This window comes from Dromiciops gliroides, chromosome 3 (assembly GCF_019393635.1).
Source record: "Dromiciops gliroides isolate mDroGli1 chromosome 3, mDroGli1.pri, whole genome shotgun sequence".
In the NCBI taxonomy this organism is placed as follows: Eukaryota; Metazoa; Chordata; class Mammalia; order Microbiotheria; family Microbiotheriidae; genus Dromiciops; species Dromiciops gliroides.
The window spans coordinates 515477065-515496730 of record NC_057863.1 but is presented as its reverse complement, the minus strand read 5'-3'; the positions used below and the strand labels follow the sequence as shown (position 1 = coordinate 515496730).

The 19666-nt window shown below is 38.4% G+C and overlaps 1 pseudogene; it reads left to right on the top strand.

The window, feature by feature from the left end:
- Positions 1–18582: 18582 nt before the first annotated feature.
- LOC122747869 lies at positions 18583–19331 on the top strand (annotated as a pseudogene).
- Positions 19332–19666: the final 335 nt, after the last annotated feature.

Genomic DNA, 19666 nt, shown 5'->3' with positions numbered 1-19666 from the left:
GCCTTCATGGGCTCTGGATGGCCTGCCTGAGAAAGAAGTTAAGTCCAGCTTGCCTAGCAGAAGGACAATACTCAAACATTCATAGATATAAATAGAATTTCATTATTATTTTCCTTTAAAAATTTTTATACCAAAAAAAGACATTATCATTCAAGAATATAGCCTTTCTTCTTTTAATTAAGGATATGGTTGTGTAGAGAGTTGCGATTTTGGAATCAAAACACTTGGGATCTTGTCTATGATCTATAATTTACATTATAAAACCTTTGCAAACATTAACATATTATTTATCTAAATGCTAGCTGTTATTATTCATTTTCCCTTATAACTGTCGAGAACACCACTGTCTTTCCAATCACCCATGCTTGAAATTCTCAGTGTCACCCTCAACTTCTGTTTCTCTAACTTATCCCATATATCCAATCTATTGCTACCTCTTGTCAATATAACTTATACAACATCTCTAAATACATTCTGTGGTTTAGGACTTCAGCATCTTTTTACCTGCACTTTTGCTATAGCCTTTTATATTTTTTAGTGAGGCAATTGGGGTTAAGTGTCTTGCCCAGGGTCACACAGCTAAGTATTAAGTGTCTGAGGCCAGATTTGAACTCAGGTACTCCTGACTCCAAGGATGGTGCTCTATCCACTGCACCACCTAGCTGCCCCTTGCTATAGCCTTTTAACTATTCTCCCTGCCTTAAGTCTGTCTCCACTCAAAAACATCCTCCACTCAGGTGCCAATGTAATTTTTTTTAACCTATCCCCCATTAATTCCAAGGGATCCATGCTTCTAGGATAATCTACAAATTTATTTGTATGTCATTTAAAGCTTTCTTAATTTCCAGGCCTTTCTTTTGGATCTAATACTGATGATCTACTCCAAATCAGTCAATACACCTTCCTTTCCTCCACATAATACACACTGGCTTACTTGCAGTTTCTAAAATAGAACACAATCTACCACCTCTATGCATTTTCACTCTCTTCCATGGCTGGAATGTTCTTTCCCCTCAGCTGTACCTTTTTGTTTCCTTGACTTCCTTAAGGATTCATCCTAAATGCAACTTACTCCAGGAGAATTTGACTGTTCCTTTCAATTACTAATGTCTTTCTCTCTCAGAGCTCCTTCCATCTATTCTGTACATATTTTGCCTCTTAACTAGTTTATTTTTATCATGTTGTCTCCCCCCAATATAATGATGATGATGATAAATAATGTTTATATAGCATTTACTATTCACCAATTATTTTCCAATTATCTCCTTTGATCCTCACAACAACCCTGGGAGGAAGGTAATTTCATTAAATCCATTTTACAGGTAAAAAAAAAAAAATGAGGCAAATATAAGTTAAGTGATTCATCCAGGATCACACAGTGACTGAGGCCAAATTTGAACTCAGATCTATCTCTATACCAGGGTAAGCACTAATTGCTTAAGGAGAATGTGAATGTGAGCTTTTTAATAATCTTTCTTTTATGCCCAGCACTTAGCACAGATCTTATTAATGTTTATTCTCCTCCACTCAGTGATCCAGCTAAATAGTATAACAAAGATGAATAATACTTTTTCCTCTTACACACACACACACACACACACACACACACACACACAGAGACTTGCATGCATGAATGCATACACACATCACAAATGTGTAGATCCAAGCGGAAAAGGGCTGACATGAGCATCAAATACTCTATGAGGGGTCTTTGGCATCTGGAAATAGGGGATCCTTTGACTTCAAGAACCTATAACCTTTGAGTGGCTATTTGTATACCTCAGCTATATAACAGAATGGAGGAGATTTGAAATTCTCAATTTATGGAGTACAGTTTTTTTGGACATTATTTTTAAATTGCCCCAACGTTTAATTTGTTCGTTTATTTCTAGGAGCACATGTTGTATAATCAATTAAATAATTAGCACTACCACTATATATATCTAGTCGGAATATGGACTTTTTAATCCCTAAGAAAAGCAACAACAACAACAACAACAAAGGTATAGTAACTTACCCCAGGGTCCTCCTACCCCTATAGCAAGAATTCCTTCATAGTGCCTACCCCAAATCTCTGCTGTTGTCATTTCATCTTATTCCTTCCTCTCCTTTTCATAGGGCAAAGAACAGCTGCTGTCACTCATACTAAATCCCTTTATAGATCTGAAAATTGTAATTAACTCTCCCTAAGTCTTTTTTCCTCAAGTCTATATAAACCCAATTATTTTAGCCTTTCCTCAGAGGTTCCCTTACCAAACTTTTAATCATTTTTATTGTTCTCCTCTGGACCCTCTCCAAGTTATCCATATCAACTATGAGACCCCAAACTGAATGCAGTGTTTGGTCAATGTCTTGACTAATGAAACAGGGAGCCTTCCTTAACTGTCCCCCATGAGCAGCACTGCAGGATCATGCTGCCTTTTATCAGCTGAATCCTAAGCCTGTAGCAGAGGGATGTTAACAACAATGATCTGCAGTAAGTTCCAATGCAGATGAGGGACTCTTCTTTTTGGACTCATGGACTCCTTTGTCAGTCAGTGAAGTCTATGGAAATCCTCTCAGAAAAGTGCTTTTAAATTGATAAAATAAAATACATTGAATTATAAAGGGAATCATATATACTGAAGCATAGTTTCCAAATCTCTTTTAAATAAGTTTGGAGACCTCAGGTTAAGAATCCTGACTCTGGGTACCCACATTCAAAGCCAGATAATTGAATTCAGACTCCCCTAAAAGTGTCCTACCTGAAATTATTCAATTATGAATTCTTAAGGCCAGAAGAGAACTTAATTGTGACTTTGTACAATCATTCATACTTTGCCTCTCACTCTCCCATACACCCACATAAGCATGCACCTACCTACCTTCCCAGGACTCTTCAGGAGTGGTCATGACAGAGATCTCATTGCCTAGCTCTAATTCTTAGAAAGTGTTTTGGGTTTTTTTTTTGCCAAGTCAAAATCTACCAGTAACTTATACCTTCTGCATAGAATTCTATCTGGAGTCAAAGAGAATGGGCTGAATTATTCACCTAAGATAGCTTTTCAAATATCTAAAGACAGCCATAAGCATTGGACCCACTGCCCACATCTTCTCTCTCCTAGGCAAAAACAACAACAGCCAAAAAAATAATTCATCTCCTGTTCACTATCCTTTTATAGCATGGGATAGAGGACTTTCATTCTCTATGTCTCCAGGTCTAGGAAATGTACTATGAGAAAACTTAGTTAGAAGGAAATAGTTCCAAGATGATTTTCAAGAGTATAGCTGACAGGGAGTTGCCTCATTTGTACCTCCTGGGAAGGAGGAGAGCATTTTAGCTTCCTTGATCAAGCATTCCATCACCTGATGGATATCATTCCTAGTTTCCTATAACTCCACAGAAGTTGCCTTTCCTCTAAACAAGTACCATTCTCCCCTTTTCCTCCTACACACAGCTATCTGACTCCCTGAGACAACTCCACCCTGAGGACAAAACCCTCTACATAATGGAGAGCTACCTGAACTCATTCTTCAGTGGTTAATACACCCCTACCCCCATCATACCATCCCTATCCCATTTGATTCTAAACCTCCAGCTACCGTTGTTCAAATCCTGTTCTGTCTCCCACTCCCTTATCCCAATCCTCTCGACCATCCCTCCAAAATGTCCTCTAAAACTATCTACCCTTTCTGTTGAGATCTCTGGAATTTCTTCTTCTTCTTCAATAACATATATTTAAAATTTCTTGCTTCCCCTATTTCCCTCCTCAAGAAACAACCCCTCCCCCATCAGTTTCTCCAGGATTTTGCTCATACCCCCCATTATGGTGGGAAGTCAGAAAATTCCTTGTTACCCATTGTTTCTACAAGTCTTACCCTCTACCATTATAGCATAAAAACTTCTCCTCCTTTGAGAATCATTCAGTCCATATAGATCACCCAATAAAGATTGTGGTAGCTATTACCTTTCAATCTCTAGGAAACTCTGTTTCCTTCCTCAACAAGTTAAATGCCTGGTTCACAGTCTCTCTCTCCTTCCTAGCTCCTTCTTTTATACTAGGACACTTCAACATATATATTGATATTCCCCCAAGTACTCTAAGATCGAAATTCCTCAACTTACTCATTCCCTATAACCTTCATCCACCCCACCTCAGCTAAACAAAGAGAAGGTAATATCTTTGATCTTACCATCCTCTGTAAATGCTGTACTTTCATGTTCATGAACTCTGAAATTCCTGTATCTGTTGTTATTCCACCTCTTTCTTGCAACCCCAGGTGTTTCTTTCTTTCTTTTTTCTTTCTTTTTTCTTTCTTCCTTCTTCCTTCTTCCTTCCTTTCTTTCTTTCTTTCTTTCTAGAATAAGTATCCCTACCTCAAGCAGGCTGGAAGTCACTCATGGATCCAAATACAGTATTATTTGGCAAAGAAGCTTTAATCTGGTCCATTTTCCCAATCTGGACCCATTCACTCCTTCTTAGTCAGCCTGGTGGTCCCTGGTCCTGAGGTGGGGTAGGAGGGCTGAGACACCATATTGGTTCTGTACTTAGTGAAAACACCTGATATAATGTATCCTTCCAATTATAGCTAAGGATTCCTAAACTCAAGCAATCCACCCACCTCACTACAGGATTATACCATCATACCCAGCAGGGCATAATTTAGAGTAATGATTATTGGGCAAGTTCTAGATCTAGATTAGCATTCTGGACAGAGCTCTGTCCTAACTCCAAGTCCAGAGCTCTGTCGAGAATGCTAATCTAGATCTAGAACTTGTCCAATAATCATTACTCCACACCATGCTGTCATTCTGGCTCACATTTAAAGGCATGTGCACAGAAAGCACCTTGAGGATATTGAAATATTATATAAATCAGGGAATAGGATGAAAAAGATGGTGATGATAATGATGATGATGTGATTATACACTAAGGCTTTTAGTGAAGGATAAGTGCAATGATCACTATTTCAAATCAGAAAAACAGAACAAATCTAGATTCTTCTTCACACTAGAAGAGTTGCTGAACCTCAGATTTCTCATCAACAAAATGGGGATGACAGTAATTCTTATATCACAGGCTTATTTATTCTGAAGAACGTACTTTATAAACTTTAAATTTATATGTATATTTGAGCATTGTTACTACTCGCATGAACTCAGGCAAGTCAATTTTCTTCCCTAAGCTATAGTCTCTTCATTTGTAAAATGAGGGTTTAGACTAACTAATCACTAGTATTATTTGTCTGGCTCTGTTGCCTTTGATCTTTTTCCCCCTGTCATATATGCATAAAATCATTCAAATGCAGTCTTTTTTTCTTTTTCACAATCGGTTGTTCCATCCCAGATGAATGACATGGCACTTGTCTCTCCTGAGCTGCATCCTTTATGTGTACCCACTCTTCCCTCTTGTCATATTGAATTTGAATTCAGCTTTACCAGGTGTTAGAAATACATTCCTAATTTGGCATCTCAGGCATGTATAATAAGCACACTTTTCATTCTAACTCTCCTCACAAAGATTTTGTGAAAGGACCTTATTGTCAATAATCACTGCATTTCACCATAAAATAACATAGATCTTTCTCCAAACACTTGGATTTGAAGTGTGAGTGCTATTTATAAATAATATGAGTTTCTAATAAAATATGACCCATGAAGCCCCTGGGAAGTAGAACAACCTCACTGAGGGGGTAAGGTCAGCATCATAGTGGCTACATCATGCTGGTGCTTCAATTGATAGAGAGGATTTTGAAAGGGTAAAGAGGAATATTCCATTATGAGAAACTTCCCCAAGTCACTTCTCCCAAGCCATATTATGCATGGAATCCTCAAACACAACCTTTTATTTCCTATGAATGTGATTGCCTTTTATGTCCTAAGACTGAAATGTAATTGGCTTCATTGTAGTGAGCCCTTGATTGTCAAAGTTATACCATAAAAAAGGGGGCTAGGGGAATACCCATCACAAAAAGTACTGATATAGTGGCAGAAGAGACAAATGTAGAGTGTGAGGACATGGGTTTAGGTTCTGCATCTTCCCCTTAATAATTTGGTGTCCAAAATATTGGAGGGGATGTGGGGAAATTGGGATACTAGAATTGGAAATCAAAGGAATGTCCATCAATTGGAGAATGGCTAAACAAGCTGTGGTGTATGATGGTGATGGAACATTATTGTGCTATAAGAAATGACAAACAAGATGATTTCAGAAAGACCTGGAAAGACTTGGATGAAATGATATATAGTGATCTGAGCCGAACAAAGAGAATGTTGTGCACAGAGATAGCAATATTGTTTGATGAACTATTCTCAGCAATACAATGATCCAAGAGAATCCCTAAGGACTAATGATGAAACGTACTATCCACCTCCAATGAAAGAACTTATATTGATGGAACACTGACTGAAGGATGCTATTTTTCACTTTCATTTTTTTCTTTTATTCAAATTTTCTTGCATAGAATTACTAATATGGTAATATTTTACATAATTGCACATGTATAACCCATATCTCATTGCTTACCTCATCAATGAGGGCAGAGGGGAGGAAGAGAAGGAGGGATAAAATTTGGAATTCAAAACTGTAAATAAAAATGTTTATTATTTTAAAAAAAGAAATTAGGATACTAATGGATTGTGAGTGGATCCAACCATTCTGGAAACCAATTCGGAACCATGCTCAAAGGGCTCTAAAATTGACCCAACAATACCACTACTAGTTCTGTATCCCAAAGAGATCTTTAAAAGGGGTAAAGAACCTACACATACAAAAATATTTTACCAGTCTTTTTGTGATGGCAAAGAACTGAAAATTGAGGGGATTCCTGTCAATTGGGGAATGACTGAACAAGGTATGGAATACAATTGTGCTATAAGAAATGATGAGCAGAATACTTTCAGAAAAACCTGGAAAAAATATACATGAATGGATGCAAAGTGAAATGTATAGAACCAGGAGAGCATTGTACATTGCAACAGAAATATTGTATACAATGATCAACTATGAACGACTTAGCTATATTTAGCAAAACAAAGATCCAAGAGAATTCTTAAGGACCTATAATATTTTTTAAAATGCTATTCCCCTCCAGAGAAAGAATTGATGGTGTCTGAATATAGATAAAAGCATACTATTTTTTACTTCATTTTTTCAGTCTGTGTTTTCATTCATAATATAACTAATCTGGAAACATGTTTTAGATGGCTACACATGTATAACATCAAATTGCTTGCTGTCTCAGTGAGGGGAGGGAAGGAGAAAATTTGGAGCTCAATTTTTTAAATGAATGTAAAAACTATTTTACATGTGATTTGAAAAAAAATTATTCAAAAAAAAGTTGCGTGCCCAGTGAGCAATTTGCTTCATTTCTCTGAGATTCTGAAAAAAAAATGTAAATTGCAATGTTTCTACTTTCTACTTCTCTCATACATTGTAAGGTAAGACCTAAATGTTTGCTTTAATAAAAATTTAAATTTACATACTAAATCCAATTTAAAACACATTTGAAAATATTCACACTACAGGGCATTAGAGCAGACTCAAGAGGGAAAAAACCAAAAATATAATATTCTCCAACTCTTGAGATTATATTCTCATGGGATCACTGAAGACACACACAAGAAAAGTAAATACTAAGCAAATCAAAAGAATTAACTGTGACCCCATTGATTCCCAAAGGTTTTTTTTTCTTTTTTCTTTTTTCTTTCTATTTTTTCTTTTTCAGGGCAATATGTGTTACATGACTTGCCCAGGGTCACACAGCTAGTAAGTTTCAAGTGTCTGATGCCAAATTTGAACTCAGGTCTTCCTGAATCCAGGGCCAGTGCTTTATCCACTGTGCCACCTAGCTGCCCCCAATTCCCAAAGATTTTGACACCATATGGATCAAGTTTGATGAAACAGTCCTAACTCAAGAGGAGTCAGGTTTGGTTTTGGTTTATGTCTCCACTTTTATTCCTCCAAGAATATCATTAAAACAAAGTCAAGCTATCTCATTCAAATCTATGTTTACCCCAAAGGGTAACAGAATGGTACTCTTCTAATAAAACACTTAGTACACAATATGGTGATCATTTTAAGACAGCTTATTTCATCTTCTCAACCACTATACACACACACACACACACACACACACACACACACACACGACACAAATTATTCACAATAGTCTATGAACATGTATAGAAGCAGAAAATATTCAAGTAATCTATTATATTAATTTTTTCTATTCCCCAAGACAATAAAAATCCTTTGTAGGATAGTAGAACAGTTTTCTTTCACATTCACCTTGGAACCCCACCATCATTGCAATTCACAGCGATATACTCAACAGCTGGTAAGATCCAGAGCTCCTTGCCCTCTCATGACAAGGACTTAGAACTTAAGCTATCTTCCATGGATGTTCCTTTCTGGGAAGATGTTAGCCTATTCACAAATTCTGCACTTTGTAAGCTTAGAAACTCTGAAATTCAGAATATTTTAGGATAACACACCAACACAAATCCTAAGGCTAGAAAAGTCCATTCTCGGGATTGATATTAGCTAACCTTTGATCATAAAAGAAAATTTAAAAAGCAGAAGGCATTCAGGAATATTAAGTACAAAAATTCCCTTTTCAGGCTCACCTGAGAAAGCATAAGATGTCCATCCTGTTCTTATTCTGCAAGACACCTTTTTTTCCATTCCTGAGTATTGGGGTGAAGGTAAACAGAATTTTTTAAATCTCACACTTTCTACTCCCATAAACCATAGAGATGGTTTCTTCAGCTACTCCATTCCCTCTTCCACTTCTGCTCTTCAGTCATCAATTTTCTTGGAAGGAGCCCCAGTGGCCTGAGGATCAAGTGGAGCAGCTCTTTATGTCCTTTAAGCAGGAGGCTAGTATGCAGAGCTACCTACAAGGCAGGTAGCTTCCAAAAGTACCAATTCTCTGTGATCTCAAAAAAAGCTATTAGGGAACTATCAAATATATTAGAAGCTCACCTGATCAAACCATCATAAAAAAATTGAGGACTGACAGCACTAGCAACTTGAAGGATCAAGAAACATGTAGGAAGCAATACCTTTGCTGGGCCTTAAATGGAACTACAAATTTCATGAGGTGGTAGTAAGAAAGGAGAGTATTTCAGAATCAAAGTCAGAGTAAAATAAAATCTACCAAGTGCCTACTATGTGCCAGACACTGTGTTAAGTGCTGGGGATATTAGGGGTTTTTAAGGATTTATTAAAGTATAGCTGTGTGACCCTGAGCAAGTCACTTAATCCAAATTGTCCCACAAAAAAAAAAGTTAGAAGTTAGTGAGGAGAGAGAAGTTGAGAAAGCTACCTTTATTTAGCTTTCCGTGCTTCTATAGAGAACACATGGAGTAGATCTTTCTACTCTGTTCTTCCCCTGCCTCCACCATGCCAAAATCCCAGATGAAAAGAGGGAGATCCAGTGAGTCAGCCTCAGCTCTCTACTTCCCGTCTCCCTCCTCAATAGGGAAGGTCCCTCAAGCTGATTGGTTGAGAGTGGTCTCTGGTTGATGGTGTAGTCCACAGCCTCTGAGAATACCACCTCACTGAGGGCAGGCCAGGTGTGGTCTCGATTTAATAATTCTTAAGTAGGTTCTCAGTCAGTTTCTCAGTCTCACCCAATTCAATCAATTCCAAATCAATCTTCAGGTGGGGCCCCTGGGTGGCTGCCAAATCTGATTATTTTATCACAATAGTTCAAAATTTAATGGAAGAATACAGCGGGGTGCAGAGAGGAAGCAGCAAGCTGCCTAAGCTCTCCTTCTGTTCCCTCAAAAAGAACATTAAATCAAGCCTCTGGATGGCTTCTGAAACTACAGAACCTGCAAAGGGACAGAGAGAGAGACACAGTCCTCCAACCAGAGATAATTTAGAAGACTTCAGGAAACAGTCCGTCTGACTCGGGCAAAAGGGAGGCCCAGCACAGGGCAGCAAGCCAGCACCGAGGGGGTCCGGGCAAGTCAGCAGGAGCTGCGGGCCACAGCTGAACAACTGAGGCCCCTAGAACATGGTTCAAAAATCTGGTGGCCAAGAAGAACAGTGGAAAAACCTACCTGCACCGGCCGGGAGGGAGACGAACGGGTCAGGAGGGAACGGACGCCAGGAACGGGCACCTGGCTGGCCGAGCGCACCCAGACAGGAAGTGCAGGGCTGGGGATCTCCACACACCATAAAGGCCTCATAATAAACACCCGGTCACATAGCACCTATACCCTTGCACAAGAAGCCCAAAACAGTGACTCTGGTGCCCCCAGAGCAGACCTCAACTTAAAAAATAAATAAATAAGCTGCAATAATGAGTAAGAAGCAAAAAAGAGCCCTTTCCATTGAGAGCTTCTGTATCAATAGGGAAGAAGCCAACACAAACTCAGATGAGGACAATACCCTCAAATTGCCTACATGTGAAGCCTCACGAGGGAAGGTAAATTGGTCTCAGGAACAAAAAGCCTTCCTGGAGGAGTGCAAAAAGGATTTTAAAAATCAATTGAGAGAGGTAGAAGAAAAAATGGGGAGAGAAATGAAAGCAAAACAAGAAAACTATGAAAAAAGAATCAGCATCTTGGAAAAGGAATCACAAAGATTGACTGGCCAAATGGAAAAAAAAAGTGCATAATTTCACTGAAGAAAACAATGCCTTAACAAATTCAGTTGGCCAAAGGGAAAAAAAGGTGCATAATCTCACTGAAGAAAACAATACCTTAAAAAATTCACTTGGCCAAATGGAAAAAAAGGTGCATAATCTCATTGAAGAAAACAATGCCTTAAAAAATTCACTTGGCCAAATGGAAAAAAAAAGTGCATAATCTCACTGAAGAAAACAATGCCTTAAAAATTAAAGTGGGACAGTTGGAAGATAAGGAATCCATGAGACACCAGGAATCAGTCAAGCAGAATCCAAAAAATGAAAAAATAGAAGAAAATGTGAAATACCTCATTGGAAAGACAACTGATCTGGAAAACAGATCGAGGAGAGACAATTTGAGAATCATTGGACTGCCTGAAAGCCATGACCAGAAAAAGAATCTAGACACCATATTCCAGGAAATTATCAAGGAGAACTGCCCTGATATCATAGAATCAGAGGATAAAATCATCATTGAAAGAATCCACCGATCACCTCCTGAAAGAGACCCCAAAAGGAAAACTCCAAGGAATATTGTAGCCAAATTCCAGAATTATCAGATGAAGGAGAAAATACTCCAAGCAGCCAGAAAGAAACAATTTAAATATCATGGAGCCACAGTCAGGATTGCTCAGGATCTGGCAGCTTCAACATTAAAGGACCGCAAGGCTTGGAATATGATATTCCGGAAGGCAAAGGAGCTTGGATTGCAACCAAGAATCTATTACCCAGCAAAAATGTGCATTTTCTTTCAGGGGAAAAGATGGACATTTAATGACATTGGGGACTTTCAATCTTTCCTGGTGAAAAGACCAGAACTGAATAGAAAATTTGATCTCAACATACAAGACTCAAGAGAAGTTTAAAAAGGTAAACAGAGGGAAAAAAAAAAAAGGTTACCCTATTAGGTTAAACTGTTTATATCCCTATATGGGAAGATAATACTCATAACTATTAAGAACTGTAAATGTATTTGGGCAGAGAGAAGGACTTTACACAGAGGGTATAAATATAAATTGTCTTTGATGTGATGATCCAAAAAAAAATTTAAGGGGTTAAAAAAGGGAGTCTGGGGAGGAGAGGAAAGGGGAGGTGGAAGGGGATGAATTATATCACATGAAGAGGTGGGAAAAAAAACCTATTACAATACAGGGAAAGAAAGGAGGGGTGAACATTGTTTCAACCCTATTCTCATTAGATTTGATTCAAAGAGGGAATAACATATACGTTCATTGGGATAAAGAAACTTAACTCATTCTTTAGGGAAGCCAAAGGGGAAGGGAAAGGGGGGAGTGATAGAAGGGAAGACAAAAGCAGGGAGAAAAGGGTCAAGAAAAGAGAGGGGGGTGATAAAAAGGGAGGGCAGATTGGGGGAGGCAGGGGTAAGAAGTAAAACGTTGGTAAGGAGGAATAGGGTGAAAGAAGGAGGGGAAAGTACAAAGGGGGTAAATAGAATGGAGGGGAATAGACAGTCAGTAATAATAATTGTGAATGTGAATGGGATGAACTCTGCTATAAAATGGAAGCGAATTGCAGAGTGGATTAAAAACCAGAATCCTACAATATGCTGTTTATAAGAAACACATTTGAAGCAGAGAGATACATACAGAGTAAAGGTAAAAGGCTGGAATAGAATATATTATGCTTCAGCTAAAGTAAAAAAAGCAGGGGTAGCAATCCTTATCTCAGACAAAGTGCAGGCAAAAATAGATCTCATTAAAAGAGATAAGGAAGGAAACTACATCTTGCTTAAAGATACTATAGATAATGAAGTAATATCAATATTGAATATGTATGCACCAAGTGGCATAGCATCCAAGTTCTTAAAGGAGAAGTTAAATGAGTTACAAGAGGAATTGGACAGTAATTCTATACTAGTGGGGGATCTGAATCTACCCCTCTCAGAATTAGATAAATCTAGTCAAAAAATGAATAAGAAAGAAGTGAAAGAGGTGAACAGATTACTAGAAAAGTTAGACATGATAAATGTCTGGAGAAAATTGAATGGAGATATAAAGGAATATACCTTTTTCTCAGCAGTACATGGCACATTTTCAAAAATTGACCATGTATTAGGACTCAAAAACATCATAGTTAAATGTAGAAGGGCAGTAATAGTAAATGCATCCTTTTCAGATCATGATGCAATAAAAATTACATGTAAGAAAGAGCCAGGGAAAAGTAGAATGAAAATCAATTGGAAACTAAATAATTTCATTCTAAAGAATGAATGGGCCAAACAAGAAATCATAGAAACAATCAATAACTATATCCAAGAAAATTACAATAATGAGACAACATACCAAAATCTATGGGATGCAGCCAAAGCAGTGCTTAGGGGAAAATTTATAGCTCTAAATGCTTACATGAATAAAAAAGAGAAAGAGGAAATTAATGAATTGGGCATGCAACTTAAAAAGCTAGAAAAAGAACAAATTAGAAATCCCCAATTAGATACTAAATTAGAGATCCTGAAAATCAAAGGAGAAATTAATAAGATTGAAAGCAAAAAAACTATAGAATTAATCAATAAAACTAAGAGCTGGTTTTATGAAAAAACCAATAAAATAGATAAAATATTGGTTAATTTGATTTAAAAAAAGAAAGAAGAAAACCAAATTACCAGTATCAAAAACGAAAAAGGGGATGTTACCACCAATGAAGTGGAAATTAAAGCAATAATTAGGAATTATTTTGCCCAACTGTATGCCAATAAATTTGACAATCTAAATGAAATGGATGAATATTTACAAAAATACAAACTGCCCAGGTTAAATGAAGAAGAAATAAAATCCTTAAATAAACCCATATTAGAAAAAGAAATTGAATAAGCCATTAATGAACTCCCTTAGAAAAAATCCACAGGGCCAGATGGGTTCATGGGTGAATCATGGAAGGGGGAAAGGGACCCACTTGTACAAAAAAATTTATAGCTGCTCTTTACGCGGTGGCAAAGAATTGGAAGTTGAGGGGGTGCCCATCAATTAGGGAATGGCTGGACAAGTTGTGGTATATGAATACAATGGAATACTATTGTGCTATAAGAAACGATGAGCAGGAGGAGTTCAGAGAAACCTGGAGGGTCTTGCGTGGGCTGATGATGAGTGAGATGAGCAGAACTAGAAGAACATTGTACACAGTAACATCAACATTGAGTGTTGATCTACTGTGATGGACTATATTCTTCTCACCAATGCAATGGCACAGAAGAGTTCCAGGGAACTCGTGATGGAAGAGGATCTCCAAATCCAGGAAAAAAGAAAAAAAGAACTGCAGAGTATAGATGCTAAATGAACCATACTATATCTTTTGTTTTTGATGCTGTTGGTTTTTTTTTCTATTTTGAGGTTTTCCATCATCGCTCTGATTTTTTTTCTCTTATAACATGACTAATGCAGAAATTGGATTAATGTTATTATGTTTGTATATATATAGATATAGATATAGATATAGATAGATAGCTATAGATATATGTATATATATATATAACCTATATCAGATTACCTACTGTCTAGGGGAAGGGGAGGGAGGGGAGGGAGGGAGAAAAATCTGAAATTGTAAAGCTTGTATAAACAAAGGTTGAAAACTATCTTTACATGTAACAGAAAAAAATAAAATACTTTATTAATTAAAAAAAAAGAAGAAGAATACAGCACACATTAAAAAGGATCTAAAAGCAGGAGAGGGCACCTGGATTAAGGAGCATAACAAAGTCCTACAGGCAGGAAATATTTCCAATGTCTTACATTTACCCTCTCCAATCAGAGCCAAGGAGGAGCCCTAGAAGCAGGCAGTGGTGAGGAGATGTGAGTTTGGGAGCTGATTTCCTCTTACAGAATGATGAGTTTCTGGAGACTATGAAATTCAGGAGATGAGACAGGTGGGAAATGATGTGAAATACCTGTGAGCTTTCCTCAAACAGAGGATCTGGAAGAAGCTTTTATATGTCCACCCCCACCCTCTCCAGATAAAAATGGGGAGGACCACATAGGGGAAATGGCATGAAGAATAGCCTACGAAACTCATGGAATTATGAAATAGAGTTTGGTGAGAGTATAAAGTATAGGAGTAATATCAAATAAATCTGGAAATGTAGGTTAGAGCTATACTACAAAAGTTTAAATGACAACTAAAGGAATTTTTTTTTTAATCTTAGAATCAATATGGAAGCACTGAGTAGGATATGTTCAGGCCTATACTTTAGAACGGTTATTTTGATCATTGTGTGGAGAATGGAAAGAGGAAATACTGGAATTATGGTGTCAATAAGGAAGCTATTTTAATAGTCTAAGTGAACAGTGATGAGGCTTTGAACTATGGTACTAACCTTTTAGAGAAGATGCAAAAGATGTTTTGGAGATAGAACTGGAGAGATTTTATAACTGGTTGAATATGAGTACTAAAGGAGTGGAAAGAGTCAAGTATTACTCAAACGTAGAAAACCTCAGTGATTAGATGGTTGGTTGTGCTCATGAACAGGGAAAATAGAAGCAACATGCTGGAGTGACCATAGCATTAGGTTTGGAATCGGGAAGAACAGAGCTCAAAGCCTATCTCAGAGACACTGACTATGTGACCCTTGACAAGTCATTTAATATCTTAGAGTCTCAGCTGTTTCATCTATAAAATGAGGTGGTTGGACTCTGTGACCTCCAAGATATTCCTCATCTTTAAGTCACTGATTCTACAAATTAGTAGGAGAGATAGGTTTAGAATAGAAGATACTGAGTTACATTTTTACTTTGAGATGCCTATGAGACATCCAGGAGGAGATTGCTAGTAGGCAGTTTACATATTGATATAGTTAGAGCTGGAAGGGAGCTCTTGTGATCATTTGGTACCAATGCTTCATTTTCTCAATGAGGAAAGTGAGGTTACAGGGGTTATGATTTGCCTGAGGTGGCACAGTTAGTAAGTGGAGCAGCAGATTAGACACTAGAAGCCAGATCCTCTAACTCATATATAAGGTAGTTTCTGAGATAAGCTGCTAATGCAAGCAGGCAACATTTAGTAAGTGGTTACTATGAGCTAGACACTACAAAGTGTTCCAGATACATATACAAGCAAAAAAAGAAAGAAATTCCTTCCCTCAAGAACCTTGCATTCTATTAGGGGAAAAAATATAAAATGGAGCTCAAAAATGAGGTGATGGGGAAGAAAGTACTGATGTAGGAGAATGGTGGCAGCATCTCTAAAGTCCAAAATGTGAACAGGAGGGGAAAGAAGCATGGCCAGCCTGGGCCCACCCCAAAAATGGAGGCTTCCAGAAGGAACTCACAATTGGAAAGTGGAGAAAATTCCTCAAGTGTTCTGACTGGGTTCACTAAAAATTTATGTTACATAACCTTAACTCTTGTCTTCCGTGCTGCTAGGAAATTTTAAATTATACCTCCTTTATCATACCATTATGCCACTCTCCATAGTAGCTCTTCTAAATTTTTTCATCTCTCCTCAAGGCTCCCATGTCCCTCTCTTCCCTAACTCTCCCAGCTGTGAACCTTACCTTATGTTTTACATGGGGAAATGAGCCTATTTGTCTGTGAACTCCCTTTTCTCCCCTATTCCTCATCTCCTATCACTCAGATGCTTTCTGTCACATTCTCTTCCTTCACCCCTGTTTCATATAATGGAGTAGGCTTACTACTTACCAAGATTAACCCCTCTAGTTATTCAAGTGATCCTATTCCATCCCATCTCTTCCAACAGATTGCTCCCATGTATATCTCTACTCTTTCCCTTATTTTCAATCTCTCTCTTTTTACTGGCTCATTTGTTACTGCTTAGAAACATTCCTCTGTCTCCCCTACTGAGAAAAAAAGAAACCTCATTTGAGGGTTCCATTCCCTGTAACTATCATCCCTTTACCCTTTGTAGCTAAATTCCTTTGAAAAGTCTATCTACAATAGATGCCCACACTTTCTCTCTTCTCACTCTCTTCTTAAGCTCTTTACAACCTGGCTTCTGACCTTATTTTTCCAGTGAAATTGGTCTCTTCAAAGTCACTAATGTTCTCTTCATTGCAAGATTCAATGACCTTTTTTTCAATTCTCATTCTCCTTGACCCCTTACAGCCTTTGTTCACTTCCCCTAGATGATCTCTTCTTACTAACTTTTCAGGACACCATTCTCTTCTTGTTCCCCTACTTATCTGACTATGCCTTCTCTGACTTCTTTGCTGGATACTCTGCCACATCATACCTTCTAATCACAGGTATCCCTTAGGTTTTTTCCTGGGCTGTCTTCTCTTTTCCCTCTATACTACTTCACTTGGTGATAACATCAGCTCTCATGGATTGAATTATCTCTTTGCTCACAATTCTCAAATATACTTGTTATTCAGTCATTTCCGTCATGTCTGACTTGGCAAAGATACTAACTAAAGTGGTTTGCCATTTCCTTTTCAAGCTCATTTTACAGATGAGGGAGCTGAGGCAAACAGGGTTAAGTGACATGTCCAGAGTCATACAGCTAGTAAATTTCTGAAGCCAGATTTACTCAGGAAGATGAATCTTCCTGATTTCAGTCCTAGGATTCTATCAACTGCACCACTTATCTACCCAATCAAATATACTTATCCTGCCTCAAATTCTGTTATCTCCAATCTCATAGATCCAACAAACTTTCAGAAATTTTGAACTAGATTCTTAAAGTCATTTTAAATTCAATATGTCCAAATCATAACTCACTATCTTTCTGACTAAACTCTTCCTGCCATGTCCTACTTTCTCTATTCCTAAAGAAAGCAATACCGTCCTTCCAGTCCCTCAGGCTCCTAAACTAAAAGCCATCCTGGATTCCTAAGTGCCTTTTGTCCTCTATATTTAATCTGTTACTAAAACCTATTGATTTTACCTTCGTGGCATCTCTCGAATATGCCCCTTTCTCTCCTCTGACATTGGCATCATTCTCATGCAGGCCCTCCTCACCTCATGGCTGAAAGCTTGCAATAGCCTGCTGGTGAGTTTGCCTACCTCTAATCTTCCTGCCACTCCAACCCATCTTCCACTTATCTACTCAAGTTATTTTCCTAAAGCACAGCTCCAATTGGGTTTCCCTCCCTTAATAAAAAATAAGTGCCTTCCTACCAGCTTTAGGATTAAACACAAAATATTCTGTTTGGAATTCAGTCTTTAATAACCTAATCCCTTTCAACTTTTCCAATCTTATACCTTACTCCTCAACACATACTCTTTGATTTAGTGGCATTGGCTTTCTGGCTGTTTCATGAATGAGACTCTCTATCTGTTAGCCTTGGACATTTTGTCTGGCTGTACCCCATGCCTAGAATGTTTTCCCTCCTTCAATCTGATTACAATCCTTCCTTGTTCCTTTATGTCCCAACTAAAATTCAACCTTGGGGAAAATCTTTATTATCATACCTTTCCTTTGTTAATTATTCCCTATTTTTTCTGTATACAGCTTATATATAATATATACTTTGTATATATTTGTTTGGATTTTGTCTCACCCATTAAATTGCAATGGAGTGAATGGACTTGAGTGAATGGACTATCCTTGGCCTCTCTTTTGTATCCCCAGCTCTTAGCTCAGTGCCTGCTACATATTAGGTATTTAATAAATGTTGATTAATTGAGAGAAAAGTGATACTGTGTATTGGAGTTATTCCATGTCAAACACGGTCCAAGAACTAGGGGAAATTCTAGGATGAGAAGGCAAATTGGGTAGTATTAGCAAAGTCCAAAAAGTTAGAAGGTACAAATTAAATAACGGAAATATGAATTCCATGACTGCTCTGTATAGGGACCTGGGGATCATCCACATAGATCATTGGGAAGTGAGTAAATCACTGAAAAAGTCAAGATAAAAGATAAGAAGGTACAGGCTAGTTTTCTGACCGGGCCCAGCTTTGGCTTCCCCCATAAGGAAATGGCCAGGGACCACCAAGGACCTCTGGAGCCATTGCAATTATGGAACCTGAACTAATGAAGCTGGGGGGAAGCCATGGGGTCTAGCAGTAACTGGTTGTCTGGAGTGAATGTCATGCTGGTGATGGCCTACGGGACCTTGGTATTAGTGCTGCTATTCATTTTTGTGAAGAGGCAGAATCATGCGTTTTGCTATGAAGTCTCGCCAGGGCCCTCACATCCCCATGGGACACAATGCTCCCAAGGATTTGAGGGAAGTGATGGACATCCGCCTATCCAAGGTCCAGGATGTGAAGTAGGAACCCCAGCTTCTGAAGAGGATGATGCCAGACACCAGGAAATCAACATTGCTACGACTACCTGGATAGGATGAAAGCATTGGATGCCATTCATGCCTCTGAGATCCCATTCCATTCAGAAGGCTGGCATCCTTGTTCCCTGATGGGCAAGAACTTCTGATCCTATCTGCTGGAGCTTCGAAACACAAGTACCCCCTTTAAGGGTGTCCGAAAAGCTCTCATTGATACCCTGCTAGAAGGCTATGAGACAGCTAGATATGGAACTGGCGTCTTTGGCCAGGCTGAATATCTACACTATCAGGAAGCACTGAGTGAACTGGCTGCCGCTGTCAAAGCCCATGGTGGGAGTTCCCAGCGGCAGCACCAGTCAGCAGCTAAGGATCTAACGCAGTCTCCTGAAGTTTCTTCCCCAACAACTATCCAAGTCACCTATCTGCCCTCCAGCCAAAAGAGTAAAAGAGCCAAACACTTCCTAGAGCTGAAGAGTTTTAAGGATAACTACAACACACTAGAAAGCACCTTCTGACCACATTTGGGGGTAGCCATAGCTAACATGGCTCCAGTAGGAGAATCCAGTCTCAGTACCCAGGAATTTCTCCAGGGCAGGAGACACAGCAGCACTGAACAGCATTGATATCATTATGTCCTTCCTGAGCTTATCCCTCTGGTTTGTTTCAGAACTTCACTTCTCGAGGCCCTCGTTTCCTCTCTAGTAGCATTTTTATGGAGTTGAATCCACCTATTTTCCCTCCGTCTGTGTCAGTTCCTCCCTACCCCAACTTATTTTGATCATGGTTATTTTTTGACCTCTCCCAACGTCAGTTTTATCCTAAATAGGTTAGTGGGGGCAGGGGAGGGGGC